The sequence below is a fragment of the Chelonia mydas genome, chromosome 3 (assembly GCF_015237465.2).
Source record: "Chelonia mydas isolate rCheMyd1 chromosome 3, rCheMyd1.pri.v2, whole genome shotgun sequence".
Lineage (NCBI taxonomy): Eukaryota > Metazoa > Chordata > Testudines > Cheloniidae > Chelonia > Chelonia mydas.
In genome coordinates, this window is record NC_057851.1 from 123,039,160 (window position 1) to 123,065,744 (window position 26,585).

At 44.6% G+C, this 26,585-nt stretch overlaps 1 long non-coding RNA gene across 1 annotated transcript; it reads left to right on the top strand.

Annotated features, from left to right (window-relative positions):
- The first annotated feature begins 562 nt into the window (after positions 1-562).
- On the top strand, positions 563-26,585 carry LOC122465106. The gene is made up of 4 exons (XR_006289674.1): positions 563-615; positions 3,589-3,755; positions 6,379-6,496; positions 26,509-26,585. It is a non-coding gene; the product is annotated as an uncharacterized LOC122465106 (long non-coding RNA).

Genomic DNA, 26,585 nt, shown 5'->3' on the forward strand with positions numbered 1-26,585 from the left:
AAGGACATGAAAAGGTTTTCAATAAGTTGAGCTGCCTCAACGTGACTACAGCCCAGGTGGATCCCAGAACACTTTAATAATAGTCCATTTTAACCCAGGGTCCAAGAGGACCCCTAAAAGTGTGTGCAATTGTATGTTCTTGATCCAGTTAAGCCCAGGTGGAGTTAGAGATCAAAGAGACAATGCCTTACATGAAAACTGGCAAGCCTGTGCTAGTGGGAAAATACTTTCCACTGAGTACCAAGGATCACATCCAAGAATTGCCAAATTGCTGAGATTACATTTGTTTTAGCCCAGTGGTTCTCAGACTTTTAGTGTTGGCGACCCCTTTCACACAAACACATAAATAGAAAAGTTATTTTTGATAGTTACTGTCATAAATAAAAAGGGAAGGGTAAACCCCTTTAAAATCCCTCCTGGCCAGAGGAAAACTCCTCTCACCTGTAAAGGGTTAAGAAGCTAAAGGTAACCTCGCTGGCACCTGACCAAAATGACCAGTGAGGAGACAAGATACTTTCAAAAGCTGGGAGGAGGGAGAGAAACAAAGGGTCTGTCTGTCTGTCTATATGCTGCCTTTGCCGGGGATAGACCAGGAATGGAGTCTTAGAACTTTTAGTAAGTGATCTAGCTAGGTACGTGTTAGATTATGATTTCTTTAAATGGCTGAGAAAAGAATTGTGCTGAATAGAATAACTATTTCTGTCTGTGTATCTTTTTTGTAACTTAAGTTTTTGCCTAGAGGGATTCTCTATGTTTTGAATCTAATTACCCTGTATGGTATCTACTATCCTGATTTTACAGAGGGGATTTCTTTACTTCTATTTACTCCTATTTCTATTAAAAGTCTTCTTGTAAGAAAACGGAATGCTTTTTCATTGTTCTCAGAACCAAGGGTTTGGGTCTGTGGTCACCTATGCAAATTGGTGAGGCTTTTTATCCAACATTTCCCAGGAAAAGGGGGGGTGCAAGTGTTGGGAGGATTGTTCACTGTTCTTAAGATCCAAGGGTCTGGGTCTGTAGTCACCTAGGCAAATTGGTGAGGCTTTTTACCAAACCTTGTCCAGGAAGTGGGGTGCAAGGTTTTGGGAAGTATTTGGGGGGAAAGATGTTTCCAAACAGCTCTTCCCCAGTAACCAGTATTTGTTTGGTGGTGGTAGCGGCCAATCCAAGGACAAAGGGTGGAATATTTTGTACCTTGGGGAACTTTTTCACCTAAGCTGGTAAAGATAAGCTTAGGAGGTTTTCATGCAGGTCCCCACATCTGTACCCTAGTGTTCAGAGTGGGGGAGGAACCTTGACAGTTACTGTTTAATACTTGGGGGGTGGGGGAGAAACTTTGTCAATATCACCTTTCTCAGAAGATTTAGCACCTGTTGCCACCCTGCTTTCAGAGCTGCCCCTCTCTCTAGGGCCTCGATCCTGCAAAGACTTATGTATGTATTTTATATGGAGTAGCCCCATTGAAATCAATAGAACTACTCTCAGTGTGAATATGCATAACTCTTCAGGATGAAGGCCTAATATGTTTAAAAACAAAATGCTCAATCTTTATTTTTAAAATTGTCTTTTTATTAACATATGAAATGATTGATAAATCTGGTGTTGTTGATAGGGATAGTTCTATGGATTTTTTTGCTCCTGGAGAATAAGATGTTGATTTCTTTAATGCCCTCAAGATGAAGAGTTCAGTTTCAGAAATGTACCAAACAACGGGGTTTTTTAATCCAGGTTTCAGTTCTTGTGAGTTCACAAACCACGAATCTAGCTTTCAGTCCCAGGACCAGAGAAACTGCAAAACCCAAACTAAAAAACAATGACGAGTTTGGTGGCACCCTAAAGACTAACAGATTTATTCGGGCATAAGCTTTGGTGGGTAAAAACCCCACTTCTTCAGATGCATGGAGTGAAAATCACAGATACACAGGCATAAATATATATTGGCACATGAAGAGAAGGGAGTTACCTTACAAGTGGAGAACCAATGCTGAAGGCCAATTCAGTCAGGGTGGATGTGGTCCACTCCTAATAATTGATGAGGAGGTGTCAATCCCAAGAGAGGGGAAATTGCCTTTGTAGTGAGCCAGCCACTCCCAGTCCCTAATCAAGCCCAAATTGATGGTGTTAAGTTTGCAAATGAATTGTAGCTCTGCAGTTTCTCTTTGAAGTCTGTTCTTGAAGTTTTTTTGTTGAAGGATGGCTACTTTTAAATCTGTTATTGAATGTCCAGGAAGATTGAAGTGTTCTCCTACTGGCTTTTGTATGTTACCTGCCTGGTGAATTTTGCCTGATGGCAGGTTTCATTACACAGACTCTAATTAGAGTATCAAATGTGATTCCTACCCATGCAATAGTAGTAATTATTATACATTTCCTTATTGCTAGGGACCATTCAGAGCCTAGGAACTTCAGAAGCAATTTTAGACTGTCCCATCCATCCTACCACACATGCAATGAAACAACATGTTTGGTGGGACTTTGGGGGTTAACTGGAATAACAAATGCCCTGTGTACGTGACAGGTGTGCTGGGGAGCTGTTATTTGATTGACTAAAGCTGACCCACACAGGGAGCTCTGTTGCTATTTTCCTGCTGTTTGTGTTGAAATGAACAAACGGGTCTGGATTGTGAATGAAGAAAAGTAAAACAAGCTTGCTTAGGGCCCTGTCCTGCATTCTGAATATTCCCACCGCGATCATCGGGAGTTTGGGGTGCTTAAGGAATGAAGGAGTCAGTTCTTCACTGTATCCTTTGCTGACAGAAGATGGATTGGGCCTTAGTTTGCACTAAAAAACTGCTTACAAAGGGCTCACTGTGTCAAGGTCAAAGGTAAACATCAAGCTGGGTTTTCTTTTTCAAGAAGTTTATAGAGCAGCAAACAGGCTTTATGGGGCATTGTTTAAACAGTTAGCTACCTCTTAAGCAAATTAATTTATCAGCATACCTCCTGAGTGCCATTGTTGCTGGAGAAAATATGAAACTGCACTTCTTTCAAGTTCAAGAGGCTTTTGAAACTTGTTTAAATAAATAGGCTATTAGCCTTCAACAGGTAATTACATACCTAACCTCTTCAGCACCACACCTGATGACCGGGCTCACAATTATTTGGAAGTCCTTTCGAAGAGGATGGGGCAGCTACACAAGGGGTGCTTTGTACCTGGTGAACAGATTCCTACGAAGTGCGTACTATTTTCAAAAATGTCACTGCTCTCATACGTGTCACTGCATGTTTTAAGCCCCCACCCATTGTGTAAACATGGGCCACAACTAGATGTTTGGACAACAATATATATATATTGATTTGTTAGCATATGAAACTGTACCTTCTCAAAGACATGTACATATAAATATAAAACAATATTGATACAAAGGTGAATCAAATAAAAACCCTCTGTGGAACTATAAGCGTTTATAATAAATAACATTGATAACAAATATAATATTTAGATGTTATATTAATCAAATTTCAAGCCAAGTACAGGTCTGATATCTTCTTAAATATCTCTGGATGTTCTCTAAGGTAACAAAAAAGATGAATGCAGGAAGAAAAAACATTCCTTCCTATTTATAATCTAGTCTTTCCTTTCTCCAGTGCCTTATGGATCTTCTTACTTCTGATAACGCTACTTCCCTAAAAGTCCTTTGATGTGGAATTACATGGCATTTTAATGGATTGTCAAGTGTATCATATGGGTGTCACTTCCTTTGATGTGCACCAGACATCTTTGATGTGCACCAGGGCAAAGGAAACAATGACAGGTACTACCACCAGGCAACTGAGCGCTTCATATAGGAATTCACCCCATCTGGGATTGTTATATGAAGAGTGTAGCCTTGGAACTGCCACAGTTTTTTCTGGCTTTTTTAAAACTCCTTTTACTGCAGTTTGGCAGAGTAAAAAATATATTGTGCGCTCCCTTTTCAAGAAATTGTAACAGTACAGTATAACAGGAGGGGACTCCATCCTGCATAAGCCATAGGGCCGTGCTTTGCTGCAATGAAAAATGATTTCATTAAATATCTTTGCATACTGTCCACTTGTAGGAATAATGATTCCATACATGCCAACTGCAGAGATTCTTGCATTTCCCACTGAAGCAGCTGGGAGACAGGAGTTTGGATTAGATGGACTATTATTCCGATCCAATCTGGCAATCCTTTGTAAGCACATAGCTCAGATGTGTTTGTGAAGCACGTAACTCTAAATGTACTGGATCCAAAGGGAAAAGTCCATTTTAGTCTTTTCAATGAGCATATGTGTTAATCTAGATCCAAAGCCTAAGCAGCAATGGGCAAGTTGAGAAAACATGAAGATGATTCTCTGAGCTGTCCATGCTCTCATTGGAACAGTAACTCCTCACTTAAAGTCGTCCCAGTTAACGTTGTTTTGTTGCTGATCAGTTAGGGAACATGCTCATTTATAGTTGCGCAATGCTCCCTTATAACGTTGTTTGTCAGACGCCAGCTTTGTCCACTGCTTTAAGAAAGAGCAGCCCATTGCAGCTAGCTGGTGAGGACTTGGAACCAGGGTGGACCAGCAGCCCCCCTATCAGCTCCCCACTCCCCTAAGTTCCCTGTGGGGCAGCCGCCCAGCAGGCTATCAATTGCTGGCAGTTCAGCTGTCCCTCCCCCCACTACCATGTGCTGCTCCTGCCCTCTCCCTTGGAGCTGCTCCCCAAGCCTCCTGCTTGCTGTGCGGGGTGAGCGGGGGCGCTAATGTCAGGGTGTCCCGCTGCTCCTGCCCCCTGCTTACCCCATCTTCATAGAGCAGCGGGGGGGTGGGCACAACAGGGCTCAGGACGGAGGGAGCTTGCTGGCAGCAGCTGCTGTCTCAACTTGCTGATCTACTTTAAAAGGCAGTGTACTTAGAGTGGGGTTAGCCTACTTAAAGGGCCAATTTGCACCGCTCTCACACACACAGGGTGTGTGTCTCTGTCTGCCATGCTGTCTCCCCTCCCTCCATTTGTGCTGCCTTGTAGAGTGTGAGGCTACATTAACAACAATGTGTTAACCCTTGAGGGCTCAGCCAGTGCTAGTTCATCACTGAGCAGTAAGGCATTCCCTGGGAAATATCCCACCCCCTTCTACTCTCTGACTCCACCACCTCAACCAAGCTTCACAGTCGTCATTGCTGTGTACAGCATTAAATTGTTTAAAAAACTTATACTGTGTGTGTATGTATATTGTTCGGCAAAAAAAATTGCCCTGGAACCTAACCCCCCCCCATTTACATTAATTCTTATGGGGAAATTTGATTCGCTTAACATCATTTCACTTAAAGTCGCATTTTTCAGGAACATAACTACAACGTTAAGCGAGGAGTTACTGTACTTAGAATTCCCTCAGGTCATCTGTCACTAAGGGTACCTCTATACTGAGAGAGAGAGAAAAAAACCCTGTGGCAGCAAATCTCAGAGTCTGGGTTAACTCACTCAGGCTTGCGCTACAGGACTAAAAACAGCAGAGTAGATGTTCCTGTTTGGGCTAGAGCCTGGGCTCTGAGTCCCACCGCCTCAGCGGTTTTCTGGGGTGTATTAAAAACAAAACAAAAAACCCAACTACTTCATTATAATCTTCCACTGATAGTCTTACCAGAAGCTAAAATAATAAGTCTCATCTTGTCTAATAAAAAAAAAATACAAAACTATTGTATTCTCTACTAATAGCCCAAACACTTTATCAGTAGTGTTTTGGAGCCATTACTCTAGATTTTTCTAGTACTTTTTATTTTATAAGGGTAGATATTGAGTCCAAAGCATCTCCCCTGATTTTATCTGAATGCTTGAATTTCCACTTTACGATTTTCCCCCAACTATTGAGAGTTGTCCAAGAGAAGAGAGGCCTATAGATCAAAGCAGTTACTTTTAATTGCACAGATGATCAAGTGGCTGTGTAAGGTTAAGAGAAGGTACAGAGTGCCCTGGTAATTTAGCTGGACATATATGAAAATTTAAAGCTTGAGTCGCTACTTATTAGCCTTAGATGTTCATTCTTTTCCCAGGGAGAAAGTAATTTATAGCCTAACTGGTCTGAACAGTAAATCCAAGTAACAAGGATGTAGCCAGAGATTCCTATTACAGGGGTTACTATCTGTCATAATTGGCTGATGGGGTGTGTTGAAACTACATTAATCATCACCCTGGCAGAAAGCAAATTAGAAACTCTGTGTTCTATAGACAGGCTTCCCATTTTACTGAGTGAGTTAAATACAAAGCATGTGTTACTGGCATCAGTGATTTCAAAAGTGGGTGTTTCCCTTGATGTAAATGGTACTTAATAATGTTCCACCTTTGACTGAAACTAAGGCACACCCTTCCATGTGGTTCTTGTCATTTAATTAAATTTACTCAACCTGAGCTCATTAATATCGTGTAATTTTCAGATTAACTCCTGAAACAGTGTTGGCAGAATGCAATTGCCCAGTAAGGGAAAACCCACAGCAGGTGCTCCTGAACTGTATTCCCTACAGATTGACTGAGACTGAATTACTTAGAGACAAGGTGGGTGAGTTGTTATCTTTTATTAGGTTTCAGAGTAGCAGCCGTGTTAGTCTGTATCCGCAAAAAGAACAGGAGGACTTGTGGCACCTTAGAGACTAACCAATTTATTAGAGCATAAGCTTTCGTGGGCTACAGCCCACTTCATCGGATGCATAGAATGGAACCTATAGTAAGAAGATATATACATACAGAGCAGGTGGAATTTGCCATACAAACTGTAAGAGGCTAATTAATTAAGATGAGCTATTATCAGCAGGAGAAAAAAACTTTTGTAGTGATAATGAAGATGGCCCATTTAGACAGTTGACAAGAAGGTGTGAGCATACTTAACGTAGGGAAATAGATTCAATATGTGTAATGACCCAGGCATCCCAGTCTCTATTCAAACCCAAGTTAATGGTATCTAGTTTGCATATTAGTTCAAGCTCAGCAGTTTCTCGCTGGAGTCTGTTTTTGAAGCTTTTCTGTTGCAAAATTGCCACCCTTAAATCTTTTACTGAGTGGCCAGGGAGGTTGAAGTGTTCACCTACCGGTTTTTGAATGTTATGATTCCTGATGTCAGATTTGTGTCCATTTATTCTTTTGCACAGAGACTGTCTGGTTTGGCCAGTGTACATGGCAGAGGGACATTGCTGGCACATGGTGGCATATATGGGCTCAACGGGTAGTGATCAATGGCTCCATGTCTAGTTGGCAGCCGGTATCAAGTGGAGTGCCCCAAGGGTTGGTCCTGGGACCTGTTTTGTTTAATATCGTCATAAATGATCTGGAGGATGGTGTGGATTGCACCCTCAGCAAGTTTGCAGATGACACTAAACTGGGAGGAGAGGTAGATACGCTGGAGGGTAGGGATAGGATACAGAGGGACCTAGACAAATTAGAGGATTGGGCCAAAAGAAATCTGATGAGGTTCAACAAGGACAAGTGCAGAGTCCTGCACTTAGGACGGAAGAATCCCATGCACCGCTACAGACTAGGGACCGAATGGCTAGGCAGCAGTTCTGCACAGAAGGACCTAGGGGTTACAGTGGACAAGAAGCTGGATATGAGTCAACAGTGTGCCATTGTTGCCAGGAAGGCCAATGGCATTTTGGGATGTATAAGTAGGGGCATAGCCAGCAGATGGAGGGACATGATCGTTCCCCTCTATTCAACATTGGTGAGGCCTCATCTGGAGTACTGTGTCCAGTTTTGGGACCCGCACTACAAGAAGGATGTGGATAAATTGGAGAGAGTCCAGCGAAGGGCAACAAAAATGATTAGGGGTCTGGAACACATGGCTTATGAGGAGAGGCTGAGGGAACTGGGATTGTTTAGTCTGCAGAAGAGAAGAATGAGGGGGGATTTGATAGCTGCTTTCAACTACCTGAGAGGTGGTTCCAGAGAGGATGGTTCTAGACTGTTCTCAGAGGTAGCAGATGACAGAACAAGGAGTAATGGTCTCTGTGCTGAGGCTACCAAAAGTACAGCACCTTCTATCCAAGGGTCTCAAATGCTTCAGAGCAACATTAAAGGCTAGATTTTACCTGTCCCTGTGTGGGTGGGAAAGGAGGAAAAGTCACAAGTAGATGCTGCCAGTCCCTCCCCGCCTTTTCAGACGGACTGATGTAGGTATGGTGCTGCTGTCTGAAAAGGCTATCGGGAGAAGGAATGAAGGGGTGGGACCCTGACCCCACTGACCCTCCATAGCAGCCAACAGAGCTATCCAGGCACAGATGTCCCCCTGAGTTCTAGCAGGCATTGTTCTTGGATCTCCCACTGGCATGGCTCCACCCCTCCTCCAAAGAGGGGCTAGAGCTTAATGCTGCAATCCACTCCTATTGGTTTAAACTCCTGTGAGGTAGATGCGATGAGTACTACTCGCCCCATGGAGCAGATGGGGAGATTCAAGCACAGAAAACCTAAGTGACTTGTCCAAGATCACAGAGCCAGTTAGCGTGAGGGCTGGGCTTACAACCCCAGCTCCCTGGTCCCCCATTCACATGCTCTAGCTATTGAATCCTATGACCTCCCTGTCACAAGGTGGGTGCTTGTCCACGGGTAAGAAGGGTGACAGCACCAGACTTCTTTCACCGAGACCTCCTAAGGAACAACAGATGGCCACAGCGTTTGGTCACCACCATTCTAAGCTGCAATCAAGTCAGCAAACAAGAAGTGAAAGGCACAATGGACTATTACCAGCCAGCTGAGCAATCTAGTTAAAAACTGTTAATTTTTCAGTGTCCCCCCACGCCTCCCTCAGCAGTTCACAGCATGGGGTGGGGGAGGCAGGCTAAAGAACAATGTGTGTCTCATACTCAGAGCTGACATTTTCACTGAGAAGTCTCATATTTGGCCTTCATCTTACATTGTAGCTGTTATTTATGGAGATAATGAAAACCATGCTCCACACAGCACATTTGCAGGTGCTCTGGAGGTTTGCTTCCCTGTAAAGGTATTCTGTGACTAAATTCCTTGTTACTGAAAACTGCCATGTGTTGGCACAGTAGCACAGAGGTCCTGCAAATCATGCACAAAAGTCTTTCTTCACAATGGTCTTTCTGGGTGGGAGGAGTCAGGCATAATTTCCCCTTGCTTCAGAAGATAAAGGTCCCCTAAAAATTCCTCCTCAAAATTACAGCCATCCCTGTTGGAATTTCAACTCTTGATGCCTAATCACCATCATTATAATACTTTATATTTACATTTGGCACCTTTCATCTGAGGCTCTCAATTTACTTTATAAATGTGTAACTAAATAAGCCTCCCCAGCACCCCTGCCGGGTAGGTTGGTATTAATATTATAGCCATTTTACAAATGCACAAATTGAGTTGCAGGGAGGTACGATCTTCAAGTCAAATATTGGGCATATGTAAAGAAGGCCTACCCCCCGCAGGCAGTGGGTCAGATAGAAGACTGCAAAGTATAGTCTGTGAAAGGGCATTTCTGCCTTCACTGAACAGGCAGAACGAGGTGTAGGGAGGGACACGGACTAGGGTTTGTCTACACTGGCAAGTTTCTGCGCCGTAAAGCAGCTTTTTGCGCTCAAACTGCAGACGTGTACACACTGCCAACTCACTTTGTGCGCAGAAACTCCTCAGTTGCAGCGCTGCAAAAAACCCCACCTCGACAAGAGTCGTAAAGGTATTTGCACAGAGGCTACAGCGCTCTATTGCCAGTGTAGACACTTCATTGCTTTCTGCGCTGTAATTGGCCTCTGGGGCTGTCCCACAATGCCTCAAGTGACCTCTCTGCTCATTGTTTTGAACTCGGCTGCCCTGGGGACATGCACCCCACCCCTTTCAAAGCACTGTTTCTGACAGCCCTTGCGTGCTGTGCTGATCTGCTCCGGGACACAAAGCAAACCATTCATGTGGAATGCTTGTGCTTTTGAACACAGAGGCAGGTGTCTGTGTGTGTGTGTGTGAGAGAGAGAGAGAGGTTGCTGTGCAGAGAGCCCAGGGAGGGAGGTTGGGGTTGATGTCGGGGTTCCCCCCTCCCTCTGCCTCAGGACTGGTTGCTTCCTGCCGCTGTCTGAACTTACAAGGCAGCATGCTGACACACTGTCTCTCCCCCCCGTCCATACACACACACACACTCCCCCCACATACACACTTCAGTTGAAAAGCAGCTGGCAATGTAGTAGATTCCCATGGAACAATGGGACTGGGAAACCTGCATCATGTGATGCTGTGCCTGCCCCATGAGGCACTGCAAACCCTCCCCAAAGCGCCCTGCGGCCAGGCGCACAGGGGGATAGCTACCACAACGCCCTGCCGTCTTTGCCGTTGCAAGAGCTGCTAATGTGGATGCGCTCCAGCGTCACAAGGAGCACCGTGTGGACACACAACGGCGGTTTAATTCCAGCGCTTTAATAAAAGTGGTATCACTTGTGGTGCAGAAACTTGCCAGTGTAAACATACCCTGCTACTCTTGCTTTCTTCTGAACCAGAGAGCTCTGTGTGGGTGGAGTTAGCCAGCACTTTCTGTGGAAGGCAGCATATCCCCTGTGCTCTGCAGTCCACAGTAAGAAGAGAAAGCATCAGCTTACTGGCCATGCTGTGCAAAGTGATCAAAAGAGGTGCCCATGTTGCCTCTCAATCTTGGGCACAGGGTGAGCCTTCCCGCTGTGCACAGCAGCTGCACACACGAGCCTTATCTAGCTAAGAAGACGTTATTCCCGATTTCCAGCAAAGGTACCATGTGAGTGCTAGTGTAGAGAAGGCTCAGGCATATTTACTGACATGTAATGAAAATCAGACTCTGATGATACAGTGGATAAAAACACTTGAGCCCTCTCTATGCTAGCACTTAAACCATTGCTATTAGCAGTGCCTCAGCCCTCGTACTGGAAAACAAGTAAGGCGTGCTATCAGGAAATAAGGGGTTTGGGAGAACTGAGACAACTAGCATGCCAGGAGTCCAAGTGAATTCCATACCAAAATTATGGAGGTATTAGTACTTCCAGAAATTGTGGATGCAGGAGGTCATCTAGGTCAGTGGTTCTCAAAGCCGGTCCACTGCTTTGCACGCGCTGCTTCCTGCAGCCCCCATTGGCCTGGAGTGGTGAACCGCAGCCAGTGGGAGACGCGATTGGGTGAACCTGCGGACGCGGCAGGTAAACAAACTGGTCCGGCCCACCAGGGGCTTTCCCTGAACAAGCGGCGGACCGGCTTTGAACACCACTGATCTAGGCTATGTGTAAAAATGGTTCCACGGATTCTTAACCTGGATATAGCTGATATATGCATAGTGAGCTTGTCATTTTCCATGTAGATCACCTGAAAGAACTGAAAATAATGACTCTGTGCCAACAGAACCATCTTCATCACTGTCACAAACATATGAAATGCGAGTATTTTAATTGCACTGAATGATGTAGTCTCCCAAGAAAATGCACAGGATTTCCTTTGCATCCAGTCAATTGGTGCGCATAAGCATGGATAAGGAATTTCAGTGCTAGTCCTTTTCCCAGCTAAACTGGAGATCTACAAGCGTACAAATTATTTTTTTATGCTATGAAGACTTCACATAAAAAAGTGCAAACTTTCACATCACGGGTGCAGGCCCTGGAGAATTCTCTCAGCTTTGCATTAGCAGCAGTGCAGTTCCACCACAGGTAGCAAGGTTGGGAACGCGAATTTAGACCAGTCACAGGTATTTTTCTATGTTATCTAACATTACTTGGGACAGGTGTGGTAGACGCAGTGGCATCATTGCTCCTGTCAGTGGAGGTGAAGGAGTTGACAGGTCTAAAAGTGGCCATTACAGAGAGTCTATTCCATGAAGGAGCTAGGATGCACTTTGGCCAGACTTTCATCTTCGTTGCATTCGTCAAAGCTTACAAACGTTTCCCTTCTGTTATTGCTATTTCTCCTTCCTTGCTTTCACTTTCCATGCTATGGTTCAGGTTCTGCTTTTCCACTTCTCCCTGCTGACCACTGTGTGGTGCTACTTGTCTCTGCCATGACTGCTTGGTGCCATATGGCCTGATCCTGCAACCCTTAAACATCCGAATAGCCCTTACCCACCTGGAAGATTCTAATAATAATTTCTCATGAGAGTAAGGGTTATAAGACTGGGCCCACTTTTGTTTGTTTGCCACATCTCCTTCTATCTGCGTGTAGTCCAGCCTGCTTTAGGGCCTGCCCGTTGACCATATATGGTCTACCTGCAAATCTACACTCTGCATTGCATAATTATTTCACCACCTTTATTATACATTTTTGAGGTACAACACCACACTCAGTGCATCGCTCCTTTCAAGTCTACCTTTCTTCATGTGTTTTACACATGTACACTTTAGCGTACACATGGGGACAATCAAGCCCAAGGAGTATAATGAGAAGCATCTGCTCTGCCACTCCATTCTCTGCTGACAATGCAGGAGCATTGCATTTTTGAGATTTTAGCTTATATTTAGAACTAAGATTACACCGCACAAAGGCTTTCAGGATAATGCACTGGGTTCTCTATTCATTCGAGGGACATTCATTTCAATCTGTTTAGGTATGAAAATGCATATTCTTTAAAGAAAGGTAAATCCCATGCAACACACTTCATGTTAAGTAAAAGGTTTCAGATAGAATTAGGCCCAATCAAAATCCTAAAAACAAACAGATCATTGAGGAAATTCAATTCTATGTCTGGATCCAAACTTGGGTTTTGCTTGGGCCCATCTCTAACTTTGGCATTTTGGGGGGCTGGGTGAAGGAAAAGGAAGGAGAAGGTATCAAAGAACTGGTTGTGTAGCTGAAGACCCAGCCAATGGTGTTTTTAGTTACTTATATATGGCATCTTCTGGGGATGGGCCATGAAATTTACTTCCCTCTAAAGGAACGTAACTAAACAGATTGTCATTGCCTCCCTAATTAGATTAATGCTGATTTTTTTTGCCACTCACTTTAGTGGCCAGTATGCAGATTAGGCAGACTTGCAACAGGTCTATAGAATGGATGAAAATTTGAGTTCAATTGTAGATTTAAAAATTCAGTCTCCTAAGGTCAAACTCGCTCTGGTGTCATTCCATTACATCAAGGATGAATCTGGCCCCTTTGTTTATTTAGTAGATTGAGAAACTCAGGTAGACCTAAGTATAGTAAATGTAGTTTACAATTGTTTTGGTCCTTTGCTTTTCAACAAAACAGAGTAAAGCATATTTTCATGGATTTCCAATATTTTTACTAATACACTTTTAATGGACTCCAGCTATTAAGTATGGCAATGAAGCATTTGAAGTTGCATCTGCCTCATTTTAACCCTGCTCCGATGTATTTTGAGCATACTTCAAAGTTTGCTAATGAGATTAATAACATTTATAAATGTATATAGCATGTCATAATTACAAGTAGCTAACTAATTTCTTAGGATATTCCACACAAACAATGTCCAAGTCAGGATATTTATAAAACACAGAGTCATAGAAACATATGACTGGAAGGACCTTGAGAAGTCATCAAGTCCAGTCCCTCCAAGTAAACGTATACCATCCCTGACAGGTGCTTGTCCAACCTGTTCTTAAAAACTTCCAGTGATGGGGATTCCACAATCTCCTTTGAAAGCCTGCTCCAGATTTTAACTTCCCATACAGTTAGAAAGTTTTTCCTAATATCTAACCTAAATTTCGCTTGCTGCAGATTGCCTTCAGTGGACATGGAGAACAATTGATCACCATCTTTCTTACAACAGCCCTTAACATATTTAAAGACTCTTATCAGGTCTTCCTTCAGTCTTCTTTTCTCAAGACTAAACAGGCTCAGTTTTTTAACCTTTCCTCATAGGTCAGGTTTTCTAAACCTTTTATCATTTTTCTTGCTTTCCTCTGGGCTCTCTCCAATTTGTCCACATCTTTCCTAAAGTGTGGCACCCAGAACGGGACACACTACTCCAGCTGAGGCCTCACCAGTGCCGAGTAGAACGGGGCAATCACCTCCCATGACTTACATATGACACTCCTCTTAATACATCATAGCACCGCATCCAACAAAGCAAATTCATATTTCTAGGGTCACTCTCAAAATGTTTAAGGACTGAATGAACTGAAATAAGCAAAGTTATATGTGTAATGTGCCCAGTTAGATATAAGGAGTGAGGTCAACTGAATTAATGGCTCAGATGGGATCATCTTTTACCTCTAGGTCACCAGCTCAATTCCATCACATGTTGGCACTGTCACCTCTGCGGTGGCTGCTTGGTATCACAGGTCTCAATCCTGCAACCTTTGGTTGCAGTTGGTTGTTTCCAAGCTGACACCTAGAAAGCATGAGAAATACAGAGAAGGCAACGTGCAATGTACAGCTGCTAGTGGAGAGCAGTTCTGCTAATGAATACTGAAATTAGCACTAAATCACACCCTTGCTGGCAGCCACGGCAGAGAAGCCAACTGAATGGGCATAGGGATTGAGCTGCCTTCTCACACAGGGGTGGGCCCTCAAAGTAAGGGCTGCAGGACATCAGCCAGGCAGTCTGAGCAGTGGGAAGGCTAGAGTGGCTTCACTTAGTATTATCATCACTGTACTTTGGTTAAATGGAGTTCAGCCTCCAGGTTGTTTCATAGGCACTGTATGTATAGAAAAGAAAAAAAATATTACAGAAGGATCCAAAGGGACCGCTTACAGTAGTTCAAGTTAGTTTATTCTCAAGTAGCGTTCTCTTCAAATTCTTTTTATTGTGCCAGGCTTAATTCCAGAATGAACCTTTGAATTGTCTTGGGCCAGATCTTGAAGAGCTCCATTTTTATTCAGGCAAATTTCCCTAATGGCTTCACTGGGAGTTTTGCCTGAGCAAGAGCCAAGAATTGAGAAAGTTCTGCAGGATTTGGCCCTTAAAACAGCAAAGCTGGCCTAAAACTTTCATTAAGAAGTACACTCTGGTCTGCAGTCACAGGCATGTGCCCCCAGTGAATTCCACTTTCTTTTCTGCTGATGTGCAATGTTCTTATGCTTTCCAATGTCATGCAGCTGGAAAAAAGAGGCATCTTAAATAAAGATGTGAAATTTCACGCTTCCGTTACCTTCCTGACATACAGCTATTTAAGTTGGTCCAGTGAGGCAGGGAAGGGAAGCCTGAAGTTGCAATCCCTTGGGTGACATGTATCTTCCAACTCCTCGGGGAGCCTTCAAAAGGCGCAGGTAGCCATCAGTTCTGTTCAGCTGGCTTTCTGAAATGAACAATGGAATGGAAATGTGACACTTCTACCTTCTCGGGGGGATAAGGCTGTCAGCTGATGAAGAGTGGGGACACTGCAGAGGGACACACTGCCCTACCAAGATGAGTTCTGGGTATCCCATTAGCGGAAAGAGATTGACAGACTGAAGGGAATTCAGAGAAAAGCAATAAAACTGAGCAGGGCCTGGGAGGAAGTTTATGAGGACAGGGTTAGAACAGCTAAATCTCTCTAATTTGGCAAGAAGACTGAGGGAGGTGTGGGGAGAACATAAAAGAAAACATATTGGAAGGTGTATAACACCAAAGGCCTAATGACAGGTCACACAGATCCTTTGATGCCCCCTGGTAGGGACACTGCTGCCCCACTGCACCCCTCCCCACTTAAGTGATGCCCTTTAGGTCAGGTCCTGTGGAGCCACATTGACTTTTTTTTTTTTTTTTGGTGTGGGTCAGGGGAGTCTTTCTCAGGCAAGGTTCAGAGTCAGCTCAGGCAGGCACTACCATCTGGGAGCTAATTAGGTATAGCTGAGCATAATTAGGCTCAACATCTTAAAAGGAAGTTGTGTGCCCCTCGGCAGAGGAAAGGACATATGTATATATGTGCTGCGCAGAAACCAGGGCAATGATCTCTGAGGAAGAAACTAACAGCTACCGTGTTTGGTTTGTACATTGAGTTGACTGTCTGTAAAAGCAAGGGGAAGGCAGTGTAGTAAGAGATCCCATGCTCTGCCACAGGCCTGATTCTCAAATTTCAGGATATGAATAACTCCTGTGGAAGGCAATGGAACTGTACTTGTATCCTGTGGGGAAAAGGAGCCCCAAGTGGTGAGGTGGGATGGTGGTAGAGTGGAAAAGCAAGGTGGGACAATGAAGTGGAATAAAGAATAACAGGCTGAATTTAGGAAAAAGGAACACTTGGGTTGATTATCATCCCAAAGCTTCTTGATAGTGAGGCATAATGTATTAGAGTGAGGAATGGCTCCCAAGGACAGTGGTAGACACCCCTCCACACATAGGACTCTTAAAACTAGCAGATATAGTTTGGGGAACCATTCTGCAGGGAGAAGGGCTTGATGACTTAATAGGTCTCATTATGTAGATTAACAAAAGCCAAAGTAACAAGCACGCATTGCTCATTGACTCATCAAACAGCAACATTTGCAGCACCTGACTCAGGTTGCCACTAATACCAGGCTGTACGTCATGTGCAAGATGTGTTCTTTTTCTGAATAGTTCCCTGGTGACTGGATATGTTAGCAGCAGGAATAAGTCAGCATTGTGCTTCTCTTATTGGGTTTTGGTTGATGGCTCAAAAGCTGGGGAAGTAGGGATCCTAGTAGTAGCTACAGTCACAAGCCTCCCTTCCCTTTCTATTCAAGTCTCTGTGCAATGGTGTCTAAATGGGGCCCACAGGCACAAGTACTTTGGGGTCCCTCTTGGCTGGGTCTCCTCAACAAACTTTTCTCTCCTTCCAGTTATTCCTACCCACTACTCCACCCTCCTAGATCTCTTGCCTTCTCCTCTCCAATTCTACTTCTCTCCTCCAACTCTAACTCAGAGCTCTCTCGCACAGCATTCTTACTCTGCCACGTTAGATGAGAGATGGACACCAGGACTTAATCTGAAAGGTAACCACGCGCAGGGCAGGGCAGAAATGGAGATGGCTATCTGAAGAAGAGACAGCCATATGGAATGCAGGCTCTGGAATTCCACCCCCCCCCTCATAGTTTCCCACAGGCGTAGAATAGTTTTCCTCCTCTTCCTTCTCCATATCCCTCTGCTGCCACTGAGACCTTCCCCTGTCGCTGCTACTCCATGTGTGTGCATGCACCAGAGGTGCAATGTGCTCTCAACAGGAAATGATCTCGTTGCCCCTAAAGTGGGAGAACTCACATCTTAGTGACACACCATTGGGAATTAATCCACTACTGGACCTATAGCAATGGGTAGGGGGAAGATACCAATAATACAGGAAAAGGGAATGTCTGATATGGAGAAAAGACCAAGGTCCACCCGTGTCTGTCCCTACCTGCAATTGCAAGAAATTGACCCTTGTCCGGTATTGCAGAGAAAGCTGAAGGAAAAGCCCAGGTCCCTGTGTATATGCCATAGGGCACACTTGTGTCAGTAGCCATCACTGAGGTCACGCCCTCCAGCATCCATAAAAGCGTTGTGCCTTCCTCTGCCCCTGACAGACATCCTGCCTCTGCCCTTTGCTGCTTGGGCAGTTCATCTCTTTCCCCACAGCGGCAGGGCTCTGGCTCTTTGAACTGTGATCGAGTCCTTAACTGGTTCGAAAACAGCAAAGGCGGGGTATGGTGATTGTGTTTGATTCACAGCGAAACAAAATTTCTGTGCAGTGTACCTAGGTGACAAGAACTGCTGGGGTGGCAGATTCAGCAGGCACCAGAGTGGAGCCCACACATGATACTCAACCAGAAATACCAGCTGCTACCAGCACTTGATATAGTATACATGATCTCTTCTTATCAGATGTCCAAAACAAATATTTCTTTTGGAGTGTGTGTTTGTCTTTCTTGATTGTTCAGAGATAGTGTTAAACAACTAGGTCTCAAGCAGTGTAAGGGTCACATGACATGTGGAAGCTTTGGCAGCCATGTCTGCTCTAGTGACGAGCATACTGGGAGCTTCATTCTCATCTTGGACAGTCTCTTACACCAATGCAAAATGAGGGTAAAAATGCTGTCATCCTGAATTGGTGGTGTTTATACTTGCCTTGTGCTAAAGGAAATGACTACATGAGATGCTGGGCAACGGGCCAGAAAATCTGAAGGTATCAGCAAAGGTGTATCTTGGAGAAACTCCAAGTCATTCCTTATAAACAGAACTATTCTTATATGGCTATAAAAATACAGTTATGGGACTGAGTGGCGTTGCTGCAAATATTGGAAATGAATTGGAACTGCAACTGATGGACCAAATGGAGGGTGTCAAGCTTTAAAGGCGCCCAAGGTCACAGAGAGACAAAACCAGGAAGGTCCAGTCAATCCTGTCATGCTCAGAAATCTTAAGACAACCTCAAAAATTTAAACAGATTTTTAAAAATATCTTCTAAGTATTTTCTTCTTTCTCCTGGCCTAGCCATCTGGCTACAGTGTGTAACCAGATGGCCCTTCCTCACAAATATTAATGGGGGACTGGTGCATCGTACTGGTCAGCTAAATTACACCACTTCCCCATTGGCTTGTAAATAGTCCTATGGTTTGAATCCCTCTGTTTGAAAAGAAGGTGGCAGTTTGTTGCTGCTTGTTGTTCCACCCAAAGGTTGAATCCCTCCTAGGGCAAAAGGGGCGAGGCTGCCTCTGGGAGCTATGATTTGCACCTCCCTTTGCCAGTGGGGGTGAATTTGGCCTCAAATCCTACTCCACAGTGGAAGGGGAGGAACTCAGCTTTTTTCGCCCTGGCATACCTAATTGTCAGGTACAGTGACATAAAGAGAGAGACCAATGCAGGAATTTAAAGAGGATTCTCAATCTTAAATGTCACTTGTGGTTAACCACAAAATGCTGAAAACCCTGCATTGCACAAAGTCGACTATAGTAGCATGTCTGTGGCTCTACAGAATGAAACCTGCTGTTCTGTCTGAAAGAAAATCCTGGAAATCCATGTGTGTTCTTAAGAGCCAGGTTCGCTCCCAACACGTCATTGTTTGTTCAGTGATCATTGCAGGCAGGGAGTGGTAGCTACTGAATTAGAGCAAATAATGCATCTTCAATTCTGGGTCTGATTTTTCTCACGCTGATTTTGCACCCATGTCAATGCCACTTCCGTGAAGCTATACCTGATTTGTGCCAATGCAAGCGAGAGCAGAATCTGGCCCCTTGGATACTGATCTTGATTGCGAGTATGAACCATCCATGACTTCTCTCAAATTTAGAACTGAATCCTGTGGGTGCACGATGCTGAAAGTGGGTTTAGGGAGTTCCATCCCACCCAGATGCTAACAGCTGTGCTGCCTGAGTATGGGAAGCAGAAGCTAAAACTCTCGGCTGCACTCCAAGGTCTATGCGGTTGTAATCACATGGGGGGGGGGGCGTGGCCAGGTACGCTCTAGCACACCTGCTAGCTTTTGGCAGAAGAAACTGCGAGGAGCACACATTACATATTTCATCGACCTGTGCCAGGAAGACACTCTGTGCAGCTGCTCCTCCACAACACTCTGCCTTCTATGTACAGAATACTTCCTCTGAGCATCTCGAGTGGTTACTGTGGTTCCACCCCCAGCCTTCCAGAGAGGAAAAAAGCCCTTCATGTTGTAGGGACTGAGCTCATATGAAAGGTGACTGCAAAGGGCCTGACCCTGCACTGATTTTAACTGGACTACTCATTATGGGTTAAGGTCATAGCATCAGCCCACTGGACCCAGGGGAAGCTGTATCCACACATCCAAAGCAATCTTTGACCTTGAATTTATAAATACTAAACAATTTTTTTAAATGTAATATTATTTAACATGTTTATTTACAGTTGTGCCTAAAGACCAATCAAGAATGGGGCCCTATTGTGCGAAGCACTCTACAAACACAGAGTACCTGACAGTCCCTGCCTCAATGAGCTTACAATCTAAACAGACCAGACAGACATAGGGTGGGGGAAGGGGGTCTAATACACAAGCAGAGTGAGTAATATGATGGTGGCAAATGTCATCTTAGTTCCACAGTTTTGGGGGGGAAGGCAGTTGGGTTTACTGAGGAGGAGATCCGCTAAATGGAAAGGTACAGGACGGAGAGTGGGGGTGAGGAGGACAGTGCTGGGGAGAAGAGGGTAAGACAGATTGGTGTGGGGTGAAGAGACTTCCAAAGTTTGAATTAAGCCCTGGTCTACACTAGGACTTTAGGTCGAATTTAGCAGCATTAAGTCGATGTAAACCTGCACCCGTCCACACGATGAAGCCCCTTATTTCGAATTAAAGGGCTCTTAAAATCGATTTCCTTATGCCACCCCTGACAAGTGGATTAGCGCTTAAATCGGCCTTGCCGGGTCGAATTTGGGGTACTGTGGACACAATTCGACGGTATTGGCCTCTGGGAGCTATCCCAGAGTGCTCCATTGTGACTGCTCTGGACAGCACTCTCAACTCAGATGCACGATTGTCTGCCGTTGCTCTGATGCAGGGAGGGGCGATTGATGACATGGCTTACAGGGTTGGCTTACAGGGAGTTAAAATCAACAAAGGGGGTGGCTTTACATCAAGGAGTATTTCAGGCAGGACTTCACGGAGGGTTCCAATAAGAAATGGTGCACCTAAGTAATTGTTCTTATTGGAACAAGCAGGTTGGTCCGGCCTCTGATTGATACATGGCTAGATTTACCTCGCTGCACCTTCTCTGTGAGTGACTGCAGTGTGACCTAGAGGAATGAGTCCCCTAGATGGGGGGCGGGGGGGGGGGTTGCAAATGAGTACATAACAAATCTGGTCTATTTCTTGTTTTGATACACTCTATCTATCTTTTACATCTTTGACTGGCAGCAGACGGTGCAGAAGGACTGCAAGCCATCCACATCTCATGGCTGCTCGGCAGAAGATGGTACAATAGGACTGCTAGCCATCCTCTTCTCTGGCCTGCCCGGCAGAAGATGGTACAAGAGGACTGCTAGCAATCCGTATTGCCTGCCTGCTCACCATAAGATGGTTCAATAGGACTGACTGCAGGACTAAAGAGAATGCCCTGATCAAGTCACTCCAAATTTAGTCTCTGTGCCCATGTCTGCCCAGGCGCTCCTGGCCGATGTGGCCAGGAGCACCTCAGACATGACGACGACGGCTACCAGTCATATTGCACCGTCTGCTGCCAGAAGGCAATGGGTTGCTGCTACTGTGTAGCAATGCAGTACCACGTCTGCCAGCACCCAGGAGACATACGGTGACGGTTACCTGAGCGGGCTCCATGCTTGCCGTGGTATGGCGTCTGCACAGGTAACTCAAGAAAAAAGGCGCAAAACGATTGTCTGCCCTTTCTTTCACAGAGGGAGGGAGGGAACGGGGGCCTGACGATATGTACCCAGAACCACCTGCGACAATGTTTTAGCCCCATCAGGCATTGGGATCTCAACCCAGAATTCCAGTGGGCAGCGGAGACTGCGGGAACTGTGGGATAGCTACCCACAGTGCAACACTCCGGAAGTCGACGCTAGCCTCGGTACTGTGGAAGCACTCCGCCGAGTTAATGCACTTAATGCACTTAGAGCATTTTCTGTGGGGACACACACACTTGAATATATAAAACCGATTTCTAAAAAACCGACTTCTATAAATTCGACCTAATTTCGTAGTGTAGACATACCCTAAAATAACCTGAATTAAGGCCACTGTAATCCTGAATGAGAGTATCCACACAGGCTTAATGCAGTTTAACTAATTCACTTTTAATTCACCCCTGCAGTTAATTCAATTTCACTTTCTGGAGTCTCCCCATGTAGAAAAAACCCTGGGGGTGGGGAGTAGGGATGGTTGGAGCAAACATCCAGTCAGCACAAGGCCAGAGAGTCCAGTCAACAAACTTCTCCAAAGGTCTTTGTTTTTGGCTGCTTCTGCCCCTTCCAGTTGGAGTTCCTGGCTGGTTCCTCTGCAGTTTTCTCCCATATAGGGTATGTCTACACTGCACAATAAGCCTGGGCTCTGACTCAGGTTTGAACCCAAGTCCCACTTTCATCCACACACATAGATCAGAGTGACTTGCGTCAGCAACCTCTCAGGACTCAGCTCCTAGGACCCTCCTAGGGAGGTGGGCTATGTTCCCCACAGTGACTCAGGTCCAAGCCCTGTCATTTTGCTTTGGGGATGCCGCTCAAGTGGCAAACCCGAGTCAGGTCTCTGTAGTGCAGTATGGACACATTACAATGGCTGTGAGATCTGGGACAGTGACTGTAAGCCCAGGTTTACAATGCAGTGTAGATGTTCAAACACTGGATTGGAAACACTGAGTCCACAAGACCACAGACCCGGGTTTACAATGCAGTGTAGATATACCCCTGGAGGGGAGGAACCACCTGGTCAAAGTGCCCCCAGTGTGTGTGTGTGTGGGGGGGGGTGTCTCCCCTGCGTAGTTCTGAGTCCAGGGGTGTTCTGTGGAGTGTGCAGCCCCTGCTGGGCTATACTTTATCACCAGCCCATCACTGCAGCAGTCTCAGCTTCAGAGGCTTCTGCCCCTACAATCTGGAGCCTCTGGATACCAATGGCCTGATGTTTTCAAAGGAGCTAACTATCTGCTTTTTCCATTGAAGTTAATGGGATTTGTGGGTGCTCAGCACTTCTAAATATCAAGCCACAAAGCTTTAATCTTCACTTACCTTTTCCTATTTTGTAGCCTTTTAATTAAGCAGGACCACTCAAAGACCCATTTAATTTTTAAATGACACTTTTGTGCCACCTTTTCCAAAGCTGTTTTGGATTTGAAGCTTTCTAAGGAGCAAGGAGAAAACATTTCTTCTGCTTAGTGCTCGTTTTCCAACATGATACACATTTGTACCATTCAATTTCTTTTTCACACTGTTTGAAGTACAGCGGGAAGGAGGGAGCCTTCACCACACGGGAACATAAAATACCTTGAGAATTGTGGGGCCAAGGCAATACAGAAATAAATTACTTGGACATATCTACATGAAAGGTTAGAGCTTGCTTGGTCTAAACCAAACTCCAGTACATGAAAGCATCACAAATCAGCCTTAACCTGATGGAAATTCAAGGAGCGAGGAGAATTTGGAATCGAGAAAACGCATTTAGACATGTCACAGCAGCAAAGTAACTGACAAGATTAAAAAGAGAGAATTCAGAGTCTGATCCTGCACTCTGTACTCATGCAACACTCTGCTTGATTTCAGTGAGGAGTGTTACCTGAGCAAGGTCGACAGCATTAGGATGTCAGGGCTAGTCCTAGGCTTGAGCAATCCAAATACGGAGCCCAGAGGCATCCCTCCCATTCTTCCACACCCGCGAGGCAGTAAGGAAATTGGCTGGAATCCCCAGCTTCCCAGGCAGGAAGAAGAATTGAAAAAAAAAAAAATGATGTCAGTGTCCTTACATGATGGGCTGATCATCAGTATGTTAGGTTGCTATTTGACAGCATTGGGTTGAGATGATGCATTATCACTACACAGCCGTGACAAATATGGCACAAGGATGTCACTACCAGGGCTGTGTGAATAACTTTTTTTGATATGCTGGCAGTTGTGAAAAATGATTTAAAAAAACAACTAATTTGGGATTGATCCCAATTTTATTTTTATTTATTTATTTATTTACATTTTCAGGGAACCAAAAAGTTTAAAAAAAAAAAAGTTTTGAGTTGAACAAAATGTTTCATTTTGATTTTGAGTGTTTAGAGTTTGTTTGGTTTTTTTAAGGAAATTTCTAAACAAAGTTGTTATGAACTGAAAAATCAAAATGTTACATTTCAAAAAAGTCAAAGGAAAACTTCTGAACATTTTCAAAAGCAAATCATAGAATCATAGAATATCAGGGTTGCAAGGGACCTCAGAAGGTCATCTAGTCCAACCCCCTGCTCAAAGCAGGACCAATCCCCAATCAAATCATCCCAGCCAGGGCTTTGTCAAGCCTGACCTTAAAAACTTCTAAGGAAGGAGATTCTACCACCTCCCTAGGTAACGCATTCCAGTGTTTCACCACCCTCCTAGTGAAAAAGTTTTTCCTAATATCCAACCTAAACCTCCCCCACTGCAACTTGAGACCATTACTCCTTGTCCTGTCCTCTTCTACCACTGAGAATAGTCTAGAACCATCCTCTCTGGAACCACCTCTCAGGTAGTTGAAAGCAGCTATCAAATCCCCCCCTCATTCTTCTCTTCTGCAGACTAAACAATCCCAGTTCCCTCAGCCTCTCCTCATAACTCATGTGTTCCAGACCCCTAATAATTTTTGTTGCTCTTCGCTGGACTCTCTCCAATTTATCCACATCCTTCTTGTAGCGTGGGGCCCAAAACTGGACACAGTACTCCAGATGAGGCCTCACCAATGTCGAATAGAGGGGAACGATCATGTCCCTCGATCTGCTCGCTATGCCCCTACTTATACATCCCAAAATGCCATTGGCCTTCTTGGCAACAAGGGCACACTGCTGACTCATATCCAGCTTCTCGTCCACTGTCACCCCTAGGTCCTTTTCCGCAGAACTGCTACCTAGCCATTCGGTACCTAGTCTGTAGCTGTGCATTGGGTTCTTCCGTCCTAAGTGCAGGACCCTGCACTTATCCTTATTGAACCTCATCAGATTTCTTTTGGCCCAATCCTCTAATTTGTCTAGGTCCCTCTGTATCCTATCCCTGCCCTCCAGCATATCTACCACTCCTCCCAGTTTAGTATCATCTGCAAATTTGCTGAGAGTGCAATCCACACCATCCTCCAGATCATTTATGAAGATATTGAACAAAACCGGCCCCAGGACCGACCCTTGGGGCACTCCACTTGACACCGGCTGCCAACTAGACATGGAGCCATTGATCACTACCCGTTGAGCCCGACAATCTAGCCAACTTTCTACCCACCTTATAGTGCATTCATCCAGCCCATACTTCTTTAACTTGCTGACAAGAATACTGTGGGAGACCGTGTCAAAAGCTTTGCTAAAGTCAAGAAACAATACATCCACTGCTTTCCCTTCATCCACAGAACCAGTAATCTCATCATAGAAGGCGATTAGATTAGCCAGGCATGCCCTACCCTTGGTGAATCCATGCTGACTGTTCCTGATCTCTTTCCTCTCATGTAAGTGCTTCAGGATTGATTCCTTGAGGACCTGCTCCATGATTTTTCCGGGGACTGAGGTGAGGCTGACTGGCCTGTAGTTCCCAGGATCCTCCTTCTGTTTTTATATGAACAATTCAGCAAAACTGAAACAAGTTTATGAAACTTTTATGTGTTCCTGACTGTATTTTTTGCAAAAAAAAAAAAAAAAGTTACAACTGAATGTTTCACCAAACTCTAGTCTCAGTATGATGATTTTCTGATTCACCAGAGACTCTATTTGATGATGAATTGGCTCTCTGGCTCCTTGAAGCTCAGTGTCACTACTTTAGTGGGACGAGGTAGGTGAGGTAATATCTTTATTGGACTAACTTCTGGTATGAATAAAATAAAACACCAGTAAAAGATATGACCTCACCCACCTTGTCTCTCTAATATCCTGAGGCCAACACGGCAACAACAACACGGCATCCAGCTGCTTTAGCGAGTCAGTGACGGTAACTCTTAACACATCCACAGATAGTGGAAGAGACAGAAGTGAGGGAGAGGGTGGGGGAAATTCTTGGGAGGCTGGAAAGGAGGTCTGGAAGGTCAAGGGCAGCTCTGAAATCCAGAGAAGATAAAGGTCAATATCCAAGCTGAAACGGGGAAAGACTTGGGAAGCTGAATAAAAAGGTTGTGGCAGCCCTAGAGAGACGTGATGTGAAAAGAGTGCTACGCAGAGGAAAGCTTACAGAGGATGTAGGTCAATTTATACACAGCTCACTCATCTTTTGTTAGTTTCTTTATCCATGGTCTTATGTGAGGGTCAGTTTATATGTCAGTGTATGTGGTAGTCACTCACAGTGCATGATGCTGCATTTAAAAATAAGTTTGAGCTCTTATGTGGCTGTGTGATGTGGCTCATTACACACAGCAGTCCTCAAACACTGACACATTCATATCAGATTTATTAGAAGGGTGCACAATGTTATAGGTAACATATTTTCTATGGTTAAAGCACTTTGCTCACATTCAGTGACCAACCTTGCCTTATACACTTGACTTTCCGGTGACTGTGTTGCCTGCGTAGCCTATAGGAGGGTCAGGAAACCAAACGTTCAGGTAACTTGTTAGCTACTAAAACAAAACTGTTTTACAAATGTGACTAGTGGTGAGAGTGGGGAACCAGGAGACAGAACCCAGAATGCCTGTTCCTAGCTCTGTGAGGCAGGTCACCTAACCTCTCCGTGACTCAGTTTCTCCAATTGTTAGATGTGGCTGTTTGAGGACTAATCGGCTAATCTTTTTAAATGTTTTGAGATCTTTGGCTGAAGACACAATGGAAGTACAGGGTATTATTAATTATTATCATTGTGCTATTTAATAATAGAAAGAATAGATCAAAGGTATTGGTAGTAAGAACAGGAGTACTTGTGGCACCTTATGCTCAAATAAATTGGTTAGTCTCCAAGGTGCCACAAGTCCTCCTGTTCTTTTTGCGGATACAGACTAACACGGCTGCTACTCTGAAACCTGTCACTATGCAAGGTATTGGTAGTGAAACTGTTGAAATTACAGATGACCTGCACTTTAGAACAACATTTGAAGCCTACTGAGCAGGTTTGTGATACCAGCCTTATCATTTGTCATGTCTTTCCTTAGGTCCACTCGACTGCATTTAATGGACTTTCAAAACACAACAGAATTGGCAAGTACAAGGAACTTAAGCAATTGTGCCC